The 12,894-nt window shown below is 38.3% G+C and overlaps 1 protein-coding gene across 10 annotated transcripts in view; it reads left to right on the top strand.

Moving 5' to 3' along the window:
* The window catches only part of LOC134728406 (golgin subfamily A member 8B-like), a 58,493-nt gene that overhangs the window by 31,786 nt on the left and 13,813 nt on the right, over positions 1 to 12,894 (top strand). For 8 of the 10 annotated variants that reach the window (XM_055098833.2, XM_063597052.1, XM_063597046.1 and 5 more), the window contains 5 exons: positions 651 to 789; positions 3,624 to 3,714; positions 4,935 to 4,982; positions 6,529 to 6,577; positions 7,002 to 7,097. The gene's annotated coding sequence lies outside the window, so the exon portion shown is untranslated. Of the gene's footprint in view, positions 1 to 650; positions 790 to 3,623; positions 3,715 to 4,934; positions 4,983 to 5,843; positions 5,867 to 6,528; positions 6,578 to 7,001; positions 7,098 to 12,894 lie in introns of those variants that run through there. The other 2 variants (XM_063597044.1, XM_063597051.1) reach the window with 2 other exon arrangements.

The following is a 12,894-nucleotide window of genomic DNA, read 5'->3' as shown; positions in this document are numbered from 1 at the left end:
TCTTAGCAAGAGCACTGGGATAAAAGAGATCCTTCCAAGAGCTCCCACCTAACTCTGGGAACACAGAAGCATCCTTTAAAAGCCCTGTGGTCACACAGCCTTCAGCATGCATGCAGGCTCTTTTCTTAACTTTATAAAGCCCCGGATAGGCTGGTACTAACACTAACATGGTGAAACCCTGTCTCTACTAAAAATATAAACAAAATAGCTGGGCGTGGTGATGGATGTCTGTAATCCCAGCTACTCAGGAGACTGAGGCATGAGAATCATTTGAACCTGGGAGGCAGAGTTTGTAGTGAGCAGAGATCACCCCTGTATGCGCCCACCTGGGTGACAGAGTGAGACTCTGTTTTAAAAAAGGAAATAAAAATTAAAGAAGTAAATAAATAAATGATGGCTTATTTCATAATAGTTATGACTTTGTAAAGCTTTGAAATCTGCTTTACCCAGAGTCTAGCTTTTAAATAAAATGTAGGATATAGAAGGTGGGAGCCTCTTGAATGGAATGTGGGGGCTTTTTCTCTCTCCCCGTAGGATAGATATATTCTGTTTCTTGTCCCCCATTGAGTCAAGAATAATTTAACTTTTGGCATAAGAAACTGCTGAAGAAAAATAGGTTGAATAAGCTAACATTTTTCTTCTTTTTGCAGGATATAGAAGACTTAGATCACTACGAGATGAAAGCAGAGGCCATTAGTGGGAAAAAGTTGGAGGATGAAGGAATTGCAAAAGAAAATTTGGCAATATTAGAGAAATTAGGAAGACTGAAAGGCAAGAGCATTTAACTGCGTAAGTGTGTATAAATAGCTAGAGCCTGGATTTTTGTTTAAGTAATTATAGTTAATACCAGGCAATTCATGAACATGCCAATCTCAGCTGCTCTCCTCCATTCCTGCCTTAGTGGTAGATTCAGTCACATGTTTATTGGTTTTGAGACAGGGTCTTGCTCTGTCGCCTGGGCTAGAGTGCGGTGGCATAATCATAGTTCACTGAAGCCTTGATCTCCCGGGCTCCAGTGATCCTCCTGCCTCACCCTCCCAAGTGTCTTGGACTATGGGCATGAGCCACCACACCAGGCTAATTTTTTAGATTTTTAGTAGAGATGGGGTCTCACTATGTTGACCATGCTGGTCTTGAACACCTGAGTTCACGCGATCCTCCTACCTCAGCCTGCCAAAGTGCTGGGATTACAGGCATGAGCCACCGTCCCTAGCCACGGTCATATGTTCTCTTGCCCAAGGTTATCTTTCTCATCTATGAACAGCCACTTTTTACCCTGTTCATCTGCTCTTCACATCCTGGAACCACCTGCTGATCCCTGTATATGCCCCTTTCCAGCCTGTTTATGCTGTTTTCTCTGCTTACTTTCCTTCCGTGGCATCTGTATATTCACATTCATTCTCTCCTACAAAACACAACTCAAATTATTTCTCCTTCATGAAGCTGACTTTGGTCCATCCTGCTGTAACCAAATCAAAACTAATTCTTCTCTTTTGACTTAACATCTCTTTTATGTGAAGCGGCAGGATGTGAAAGGAACACTGAGTTTGGTGACAAACACACCTTTTTTGGTTTCACTTTGCTCAAGTCTAAAGTATGGATAGATAGTACATACCTTTTGGATGACTGCTGTGAAAAGTCAATGAGAATGATGTGTGTATATACATGAAATGCTCAGACAGAGTAGTGAAACGTCAGATGATTGTCTGAACACTTACTACTTCCTGCCTCGTATTAGAGCTATTTACCAACTCCATGAAGGCCGAGGAGCAGTTACTTTGTCTTGGGCACAGGTTCTCCAAAACAGGGAATGAATTGTTAGGCAAGTAGATGCCAAGTGTTGAAACCAGATAGATTACTCTCCCTCCTTCAGTCTTAGTTATATATTAATTTAATTAGTAATTTTTCCCAGAGGAAAGAAATTTAGTCAATTTCTCATATCTTATTTAAAAAACTGAGTTTGTAGCATTTGAAATAATGTTACTGTACTTTCCGTGTCTTGTGATCGATTCCAGTTTGAGTTATCTTCAAAACAAGTATAAATTATTGAACACTTTTGCATGACCGATACTATGTTAAGTACTTTATACTTTCTATATGCTCTCATTTAGTCTTCATAGCCGCTGTGTGAAACAGGTGCTCTTCATATTTTAGAGATAGGAGAAACTTCTCATATTTTATAGATAGGAAATGAGGTCATGGTTACATATCTAGGAAGTAAGATCTTCGTAAACTTGATTTTTTTTCTTTTTCAAAGTATAGTGCAGTCTTTAAAACCTTTAGTTTCACATGACTAAAAAGTAGTTCCATTTCTACTTAGTCTTAGGATAAGAGATCCGTGTGTTTTCATCTTTAGAGAAGTCCCCACACTGAAAAACTGAAACCAGTTGCATGTAGGTACACGTGTTTCTCAGTGTGTCAATGTGTGAACTAGACCATCTGTGTAATATTCTTGCTTGTAGTCTTATGAATGGAAGTCTCTTTTAGTTAGTAATGTGTCACCTTGAGTGTCTTCTAGCATTTTCAAAAATTGCTGGGGTTTGGAATAGACTCATACTAAATTCTGTGCTATCATGGAGTCCATGGTGGTCTGAACATGTTGGCTAGAGTTTTTCAGATGATAAGAAATAGGAAACGAACCAGACTTGTGTCTAGTTTTATATTCTCTTGAAACTTCATAATGCTTCATTTAATTGGTCTTTTTTTTTTTTTTTTACTTGAAATGTTGAGTGTTGAAAATGTTTTTATAGGTCCATCAAAATTTTTTTGTCATTTTCTTGATAGAGTGAACTCTTGCTTGATTTTTATCTTCTAGGAAAAAGCTCAAGCTTGAATAATATTGGTTGGAAAGTAAATAAGAGTAATATATTTCATTATACAGAGAATGATTGCCAAGTTGATTTTTATGACTTTTCCCCCAGTTTTGAAAGCAATATAATTAACTCGTATTGTAGATGTAGTTATGTTATTACTTTTAAAATATGTCGGTGTAGTACACCTGTAGTACAAGCTACTATGGATGGTGGGAGGCTGAGGCAGGAAGATCTTTTGAGCTTGGAGAGGTCAAGGCTGCACATGAGCTGTGATTGCACCATTATATTCCACCCTGGGTGAGAGAGCGAGACACCTTGTCTCTTAAAACAAACAAAAAATCAAAAAAGGGGAGTGGGGGATGGGAGTCATATTAGAAATCTATATATAGGACAGTTGTGGAAAAATAACGATTTTTTAGTGATTTAACTTTTCATAGTTCCGTCCATGGCAAATTGTTCTTGAACTGCTTGACTAATAATACAAGTTTAGGAAAGCATATTAAACTTCTTTTGAATTCTTGAGAAAATTATATACATGTGACTGTTTTCCTTTAGAATGACTGCAAACTCTGAACCCCCTTATTAGATTAGATTTAGGCTATTATGATCGCTTTTGGACATTCATTCTAAAGGAGCTGGAAGCTATAGTGACCTCTGTTTTTCCTGAGGATATAGAGCAGCTTAAGATCTTCTCTTTCTTGAACTTACCCTAGGTGCTCTATTTTAGCTTTCAGATTGGTTCATTTTTGAGTTAGTTGAAAAAAAAAAATATCTTTTTGTTTGAACTGTTTTTTGTTTTGTGATTCTTAGGGTTGACCCTGCTAGTCCTTTGCACAGTGATCTTCAGATCTTAAAAGAAAAAGAAGGCATAGGAGATACTTTGCTTAACTTATCTTTTAAGGTAAGAGAATTGTTACGGGACACTCTTTTTCTAATGGGAGTGTATATTTGTACAAGTGTTTTGGAAAACAATTTGGTAAAGTGGAAGATACTCATACACTATGGTTCAGGAATCTTGTGGATATATACTCCACAAGAAATGAGTCCATAGGCACCAGGAGACACTGGAATGTTCAGAGCAGTATCATTTATCATAACCCCAAACAGAAAATAACCCAGGTGTTCATTCCAAGAAAATGAAGAATTGCGGTATTCATAAAATGGCTCACAGCTATGTGGGAAAGATGGGTGAACCTTGAACACTATGTTAAGCGAAAGAGACCAGACCCCCAAAACCTATTTTGTACAATTTCCTCTATATAGAGTTCAACAATAGGGAAAACTAATGTTGGTTAGGGCATACACTCTTAGTGGAGGCAATATCGCCTGCAGTGGAGTGAAAATTGGTCCTTAGAGTGAAGGAAAATCTTACCTATTATAATGGTCTGCTGCCCTCCAAAGGGCCGTATAACATGAACCGACATACAGTATATCTGTGGTGTTAAAATTCCATGGGGAATGGGGATAGAATTAGGAAGAAAACTTCTAAAAAGGCTTCTTAGGGGGACAAAAATGAAAAGAAAACAGAGAAACACTTATTTCTGGATTCATACTTGGGCAGTAAAACTATTAAGAACAAAGAGGTGATCACATAGAGGTTAGGGGAAGGAGTCCATCCAGGTGGGAGGTAGGGATGTGTGACCTGAAAGGGACATCTGTGGGCTTCTTGGATACTGGCTGGAATATATTTCAGGACCAGGTTGGTGGTTACATGGGCAAATAATTTACAATAACTTGTTAAGGTATACCTTAAGGTATATTTTATGTAACTTTCTGAATGTATGTGTTATATTTAATAAAGTATTTTTAAGATACTAAAAATAAAGTTTACAAAGGAATAACGATGGAATCTAGAAGAAATGTTAGTGATCTAGAAGAAATGTTAATGGAATCTAGATAAGATGTAATGGTTTAAAATCTATGGCTATATGCGGTATTTTGATGAAAAAAACAGACATAAAAGAATAGTTTCTTGTACTTACTCTAAGGATGGTAGTAGTTTTCTAAAAGCTTCGTACTTAGCTTTTTGTGTGTATATTTTTGCTTGTGGATATATCTTATGATTGAACTTTCTTGATATGACCCTAATGTCACTATTTTCTCTCACTTTTGTTATCATAGAAACTGTTGTCGTTGTCAACTGGGTTGTCTTCCTGAAGTATGAATCCGGTATGTATTGCCTGAATTTGCTAATGGCTACTTCTTTATGGATTCATATGGGGTAACGCATAAAGCACGCAGGCCTAAAACAAAAAAAACAAAACACAAAAAACTAGGCAGGTATCTTTCTTTTTTAAAACATTAAATCATACATCCATATGCCCAACACCAAACTTAAGAAATAGAACCTTTGGCTGGGCGTGGTGGCTCACGCCTATAATCCTAGCACTTTGGGAGGCCAAGGCAGGCAGATCACCTGAGGTCAGGAGTTCAAGAGCAGGCTGGCCAACATGGTGAAACCCCTTCTCTACTAAAAATACAAAAATATTAGCCGGGCATGGTGGCGGGCGCCTGTAATGTAACCCCTGCTTCGTGGGAAGCTGAGCTGGGAGAATCACTTGAACCCAGGAGGCAGGGGTTGCAGTGGGCCGAGATTGTGCCATTGCACTCCAGCCTTGGTGACGAGAAAAACTCCGTCTCAAAAAATATATATATAAAAAAGAAATAAAACCTTATCAGTACCTGTAGCACCCTGTGTGCCCCTCTCTTGTCATGTCCTCTTTGGGAGGTATCTTGAAGGAAATACGAAATCTTGGCCAGGAAACTAGAGGATTCGTGACTGCAGGTGGTGTTTTCATTATTTTTTCCTGCTTTAGCTAGAACTTCAGGGAAGGGACGATGTGGGAGGTAAATGGCTGAAACTCTATTGGATTTGTGTTTGTGGCCAATGGCTCCTGACACCAGAAAGAAGGGCCTTTTTCTGTGGTTGGAGTATTTCTTAAAGAGTCCTGAGAAAAATGTGATGCCTTGAGCTAACTGACCTTCTGAAGAGGACCTTAAACTGAATTTCCAAGTTATTAGTATTGAGATTCACAGACTTTGGAGAATAGCAGGTATGACTTGGAAAGATGTACAGGGAGGAGCCAGAACAATATGTATTTATAAGCTCTGATGTCCACAGTGACAACTTGAGCACCATGAATACTAAGCAAAATGGAACTGGAGATAAAGTCTAACACAAAGATGGGATTGAGGGCAGGAGGGAATGTGACCTGGTCAGCAACTTGGTAAATCCAACTTGCTATGCTTTTAAGGAAGTTGTTTTCTGATGTTACAGGCAACATCGGAATTACTGAATTGAATTCTGAGGTAGTGCTTTAAAGAAATGCGTTCTTCTGCCCCTATTCTTTGGAATACTTACTACGTATGCTTACTATTCCTATTCTTTGGAATACTTACTAAGTATGCTTACTATTCCTATTCTTTGGAATACTTGGCTAAGTTCTTAGTTTTTGATATCATAAAAATTCAAAGTATTCTGTTCTAAGAGCCATTGCAAATAGTTGACTAGAATTTCAGAGCAATTACATGAGAGTAATACCAACAGAGTTTTTAAGTTACCCATAGTCCTATATCCCTAACAAGTATGTTCATGCTTGCATGTTCTCGTCTCATGTTTACTGTGTGCATACTTTCTTAGTAATGGCATGTAGAAATTGTTTAAGCAGGAATAATTCTCAAGATAATTTTGTATGTTTCCTTTTTTCTTTCTAAGGTATGTATTGTGTGGAGGAGCATTACGTATTGAACTTCTCACAAAACAGGTGATTATTTTCTTATAATACTCAATTTTCACCCTCAATAGAGTGTTTCGATTACGTAAGTTAGGTTGTAAGTAGAAGGTTCTCTTCAAGAAATTTTAGTGTTTTTTTTTCATAGCTCCTACTTTCAAGAATGAAAAAGGTAAACCAGTAAAATGAGATTGTACTTGTTGCTGAATCTATGCTGGGATAGGCATTAAGAGTGACCTTTATTTAAGGTTCTAATTTGCTCACGTAGGCCACTTGCAACATCAGTTTGTTGTTTTTGGTGAGATTCTGGAAATGGTCCAATTTTACTTTTTCCCCTTGACTCCAGACTTCTTAACACTGATGTGCTGCTGTTGAGGCATATGCCGTTTTGTTAGGCCTCCTCAAGTGGGAATCAGGAATGCTGCTGTTTTCTAGAGATGTTTTGTTCTTCCTGTAGGGCTGAAGCAGTGCCTACTCGACAGAACCGGTCATCGTACAAAGAAATGCCACCTGACTCAAAGGCAAAGCCAGAGTGCAGCTTGGAGCAAAGAAGGTATTCTATTAAGAATTTTCCATAAACCATAAGATATATTTTATATTACTTTGCGAGCCTTCTTCCTGTCTTGACTTAATTCTTTTTGAGAGAATTTGTTTCATTTTCATTTGGTTTGTTTTCTTCTTGTTACAAAGATGATCTATAGAAAATATAGAAGTATCATTTCTTTATTATTGCTTTTTTCCCCCTTCTGTGCCTATGCTTACCAAGTCTTTTTTTTACTTTTTATTAACTCTTTCAATCCTCTTAATAACTTAAAAAGAGGGTATTACTAATATCTGCATCTTGTGGATGAGGTAACTGAAGGTCGGTAACTTGTCCAAGGTCACAGGTGGCAGAGCAAGGATTAAAACCAGACCGTCTGGCTGCCCAAGGCCCAAGCAAGAGGAGCTGAGAGCAAGCCATGGGGGAGAAGGATGTTGGTCAGGCTGGTTTCCTGTTCAGTTACCATGAAATGCAGGCTTAACCTTAATTCTAGGACATTACCAAGAAAGCCTTGCAAAGCCATAGGTTTTTTACCATGACCATGACTTTTAGCAAGAATTTGTGGTTTAAAGGCAACGTGGTGCTCTAAGAAGCTTCCGTTCACTCTTACAGAGGGACTGCTGGTTGAGCTAAATAGTGGAATCCTGGTGGAGCACACAGCCTTTAGGGCAGCTTGTGACCTATTTCTATGGTCAGGAAAGACACCTGTCTTTCCCTGCTGCCTACAGCCTCCAGTTATTCACCTTCAGAATTTCCTAGTCTGTGATCACATTCAGATGAGAGATCTGTTTTGTTTTTTCCAGGGTAGGAGGAAGTGAGTCATCACCTATACTAAGCAGTCTAGTCTTCTGTATATAAATGAGCAAGTTTGAGGAGCCAAATTTGAGAAGCTTGTGTAATCCTGACATTCTCCAAGAGAATCCAAGAGAATGTCAGGATTACAGACGGTGGTAAAGTGGTCTCTTGTTAGTTGTCTCCACAGCTCTCATCAGAAGCACACACAGATACTTTTTCTAGGAAACCATCTCTAACTTAAGCCTGTAGGATTCCCAAAGATTAAAAGCAGGCAACTATGAATTCAGTGAAATCATAGCATTCAAGTAGTGAACCCAATATATTTGAGAATTATCAGAAACAATGAATGTTTCCCAAAGACTTTAGGTTTTGGAATTATCAGATACAGAATACAGACTTCAAATATTAGAATTGTGAGAAAATAGTTACATGTGAAATAAATGTATTATATAAGAAAAAGATGGACTCATAAAATTGAGCAAGCAGGAGCAGTAAGACCACCAGGAATGATGAGGAAGACCTGAAAGGAAAATGGATGAAATAGAACTTACAGAAATAAAATATATAGCTGGGTATGGTGTCTCACACCTGTAATCTCAGCACTTTTTGAGAGGCTGAGGCGGGAGGATGGCATAAGCCCAGGAGTTGGAGACAAGCCTGGGCAGCATGGTGAGAACTCGTTTCTCCAAAAAATACCCCACCACAACCAAAAAAAAAAAAAAAGAAGAAGAAAAAAGCTGTGTATGGGGCACCTACCTGCCTATACTCCCAGCTAATCAGGAGGCTGAGGTGGGAGGATCACTTGAGCCCAGGAGGCCAGGGCTGCAGGTTCGTGCCACTACAGTCCAGCCTGGGTGATAGAGTGAGACTCTGTCTCAGAATAAAATGAAATAAGGAAATATAAAATGGAATTGTTGAAATAAGAAACCGAGTGGATGGATTAGACACCAGAAGAAAGGATTAATTGGTTAGACCATTATCTCCGAAAAGTAAGTCCGTATGTTACACAGAGAGACATGAGGATAAATGATAGGGCAGAAGTTGGTGGGGTTGGCGGGGAGAGGGAGATCAGAATGAGGTCTAAAATACGTCTTAGTGGAATCCCAGGAGGAGATATTAAAATTATATTGGAAAGTGAGAGAAATGGAAGTTCTAAAGGTGACAGAAGGAAGTCCACATAAATGAGTCACAACAAATGTAAATGGACTAAAGTTACCAGTTAGACAGATGGAACTAATAAAACGATATCCAGCTGTTCTAATCCATCTTATTGAAACTATGAGGATGTGAAAAGATTGAAAGTTTTTATAAAGGAGAGAGAGAGATAAAGATATGCCGGTATACATTAACCAAAACAACTGATGGAGCTTCAGTTTCAAACAAGATAGGATGTTGGAACACAAAGCATTAGTAACAGCTTGATGCCAAATGACTGTTAATTAGGAGGATGTAGCAATTTTCATATTTTATGTACCTATCAAAATAGACTCAAAATACAGAGGAAAAACTGATAAAACCACAGGGAGAAATTGACGAGTCTGCCATTGTATTTGGAGATTTCAACATACCCTGCTTACCATAAGTAAGTTACACAGAATGCCCATATATAGATTTGAATAACCCGTGAATGGACGTGATGTAATGGACAAATATAGACCTCTGTACCCAATAATCAGATATTCTGTATTCTTCTCAAGCATATGTGGACTGTGGGAGAAACATTATTATGTATTAATCCATTAAGCAAGTCAGAAGATTGAAAAACAATTGGTACAATCCACACCATAAAATTTATAATTTAAATATGAAGCAGTTAAGGTTAGAAGTTAATAGTGAAGAGATTAACCAAAAGCTACATGAACTTCGAAATTAAACACCCTTGTAATTCATGGTTAAAAGAATCCAATGAAATTTTAGAATGCTTAGAATTGAACCATAGTTAAAATAGGAAACTTCTATCTACCCCTCTCTCTCGCCCTCTCCCTCCCTCCAAGGCCCAATTCTTACATTTCTGCTTGTTAATTTGCTATAGTTAATTCGGATATATACAAAGACTAAGAACAATTCCTTGAATACAGTGACAACCTGTACCTGCAATAGTCCAAAGCCTAATTACCCTGATTCCTCCACCAACAGTTCCCAAACTGGTGCACTAGAAAGTCTTCCGAATGCTCTTTGCAAAAAAAAAAAAAAACAAAAACAAAAACAAAAAAAAAACAATATCGTGGCCATATAAATTCATTGTTCTGAGAGGTCCCGTTGAATTTACCAAGCATTTCCCAAATTGATTTATTCATCAATAATCCCGAGGTGCTGGGATTACAGGCGTGAGCCACCATGCCCGGCCTTCCATAAGGCATGTAAAGGCACTTCCAAAGGTAGAATCAACAGACTTTCCAAAGGTCAGTGGCAAGATCTCCAGACTCAGACCCGCCTTCAAGTTCCAACCCCCAGCAACCCAAAGCCAATGAATTGTCCTCCCAGAATGGCCTCAGATAGCAATTAGAACGTGGTCCTCAAATTCTCCAGATCAACTCCAAAAACATATATACTATTAATGGGAAATATTGTGAACTGAAGTCTTTAACAGATAAACATTAATCAAAAACATTTCTATGGGTAAACGATTATATATAAAATAGGTTTCTCACCAATAAAAGCCTCTATAATTTCAGGCTGATGACAAATTAACTTATGTTTTAAATGCATAATTATGTCAAATAAATGCATCTACAAAGGCCTGAATACAATCTCTGAGTCAAAGGTCACCCCATCTTCTCAATTTCACATTTGATTATACGTGTATTTGAGAGAACATCACTCATTATTTGTTTTGGGAGTATAATGGAATATTATCTAATATTTTGGATATTATGGAAACTAGTTGATTGGAAGTCAATGGCACCGTTTCTATTAAAAGAGTAGGATCCTCATCAGTAGACAGAGACGTTTAAGAATAGTCATTCTACATCGACAAAGCGTCAGTATCAGGCAGTGGCTTCAAAGCCAAAGTGGTGGTTGGATGTAAAGTGGAATTTTAATTGGCGAAGGAGGCAGATAGTGAGAAATGTTGATTCAATAATAACGTGAAGTCCAGGAAAGCCTGTGGCTGTAAAGAATGTTGAGCCATAGAGCCCATGGGAAATAGGAAAGGGGGCCTCGAAATATTCAGAGATTCGTAGAAGGGTAGCGTAAATACCTAAGGTAACTGTGATGGATAGTGCTTGAAGTATTTGCTTTCGACTACCTTCTATCAGGCTGTCTACAAACTTGGAAGTTTCTTGAGGGCAAGAATGAAGTCTTTTACAGCTTCTGGTGTGCCTCTGTGTACCCAACAGGTCCTCAGTAAATAATGTGTTACCCTACTTTGTCATACAATATAGGACATACTTAGCTGTACAGCACGATGTGATTTGATCACACCTAACCTATGAGTGGACAATCACAGCGTTCTATCTGTTTAAAAACAACACTCCCTATTCCCTTTCACCTTCGTAATATATTCGTTTGGTTTCTAGGAATGTTGGTTCTACCCATATGTTTTTAGGCAATAGCACAATCTGTGATGTGCCTAAGTAAAATTATACCAAGCATTCTATGGCGGCAAAGCTAATGCACTGCTCTTTGTTTCAATTAAGATTTTAGACGTTTGAAAATATAAATTGAGATATTGGACAGTGAGGGTTTTATTTTGGAGGTTGGAGGAGATTGAAATGTTGGGGTAAAACTGCTAGGCTCCTTTGGGACTTGTCTGTCAGGGTGGGGAGAATATACAAGTTAACCAAATCTTGTCAATTCTCACAGTGCTTAGTTTTGTGACTGTACAAAAACTGGCATTGTTTTTCCTGGGTCTCAGTGGAGAAATGTGAGCTGTGAGATTAACATCCTCTTTACTGTGTTTTGGCCAGGATTTTGCAAGCTTTTGTGGAGAAAATTATATTGCTTTTTTTCATCCTGTTGTAACATATATGTTTATCAGTATGCTTCCTTGTGTTTTACTGTGGTAAAATTGTATCTCGCATATAGAGAAATAAGTCTGTTAGAGTGAACTTTAAAAAATCTTTACTCTGAGGTGCCAGCCTTGTGTAATGAACCATATGTTTAAGCCTCGTAAATACATCACACTAGAGCCCAGCATGGTGGCGTGTGCCTGTAATCTCAGCCACTAGAGAGGCTGAGGCAGGAGTATCGCTTGAACCTAGGAGTTTCAGACCAGCCTGGGCTACATAATGAGATCCCATCTCAGTCAGTCAACCAATCAATCAGTTACACAAAAAAGATCAAGGTCTTTCTTGCTCTTTTAGAATGTCTTTCCCAAACATTCTAACAAATGTCTCGGTGTCTCAAATAATGAAAAGGGTTTATGACAGAGTTACAGCAGTCATCAGAGAAAAATCCTGGACAGATTGCAAATGTATACCAGTTGTGAATTTCTATGACTGCAATTGAAATCCAACATTATTTTTGTACGGTCTTCTTGGGTGTATCTGTGTTTAATAACTTGTTTTCAAATTTAGAGGACTGTAGCTATGGTTTCTTCTTAGAGACCTTGACCTTCAGGGGCTCACAGTTTAATGGAAGAGAGAATTAGAAACCAAGAATTAAATGCAGAGAGTGAGGTTCTGCAGTACAGGGTGTCTACAGGGTGCAGAGAAGCACTGTGGCGCCGTGTTCTGGCCTCATCTTCTACTGCTCTAGACTTCCTGAAATGCCATTTCCTGACCCTACCTGGACCTCTCTCTGTAGGTGCTGTTCTATCTCCTTGCAAGCCTTTTCTACAGCTTAAGTGCCTGCTGAAGTTCTGTTTCTTCAGAAGCTTCTTGAAGACTGCCTGTAGCTCACCCAAATAATTGTTTTGTCTACATCTCTGTTATTTCTTTAATTACAGCCAATTCTTATTATTTGCAGGAGTAATATTCTACAAAGTTGCCTGGAACACTGAATTAATCAAATAGCAAACCCTTGTTTCCAGGGTAAATATGTACATAAATACATATGTCATATAGGTTATCAT

Source organism: Pan paniscus, chromosome 16, assembly GCF_029289425.2.
Source record: "Pan paniscus chromosome 16, NHGRI_mPanPan1-v2.0_pri, whole genome shotgun sequence".
In the NCBI taxonomy this organism is placed as follows: Eukaryota; Metazoa; Chordata; class Mammalia; order Primates; family Hominidae; genus Pan; species Pan paniscus.
The sequence above is the reverse complement of the archived record's forward strand: the minus strand, read 5'-3'. Positions and strand labels throughout refer to the sequence as shown.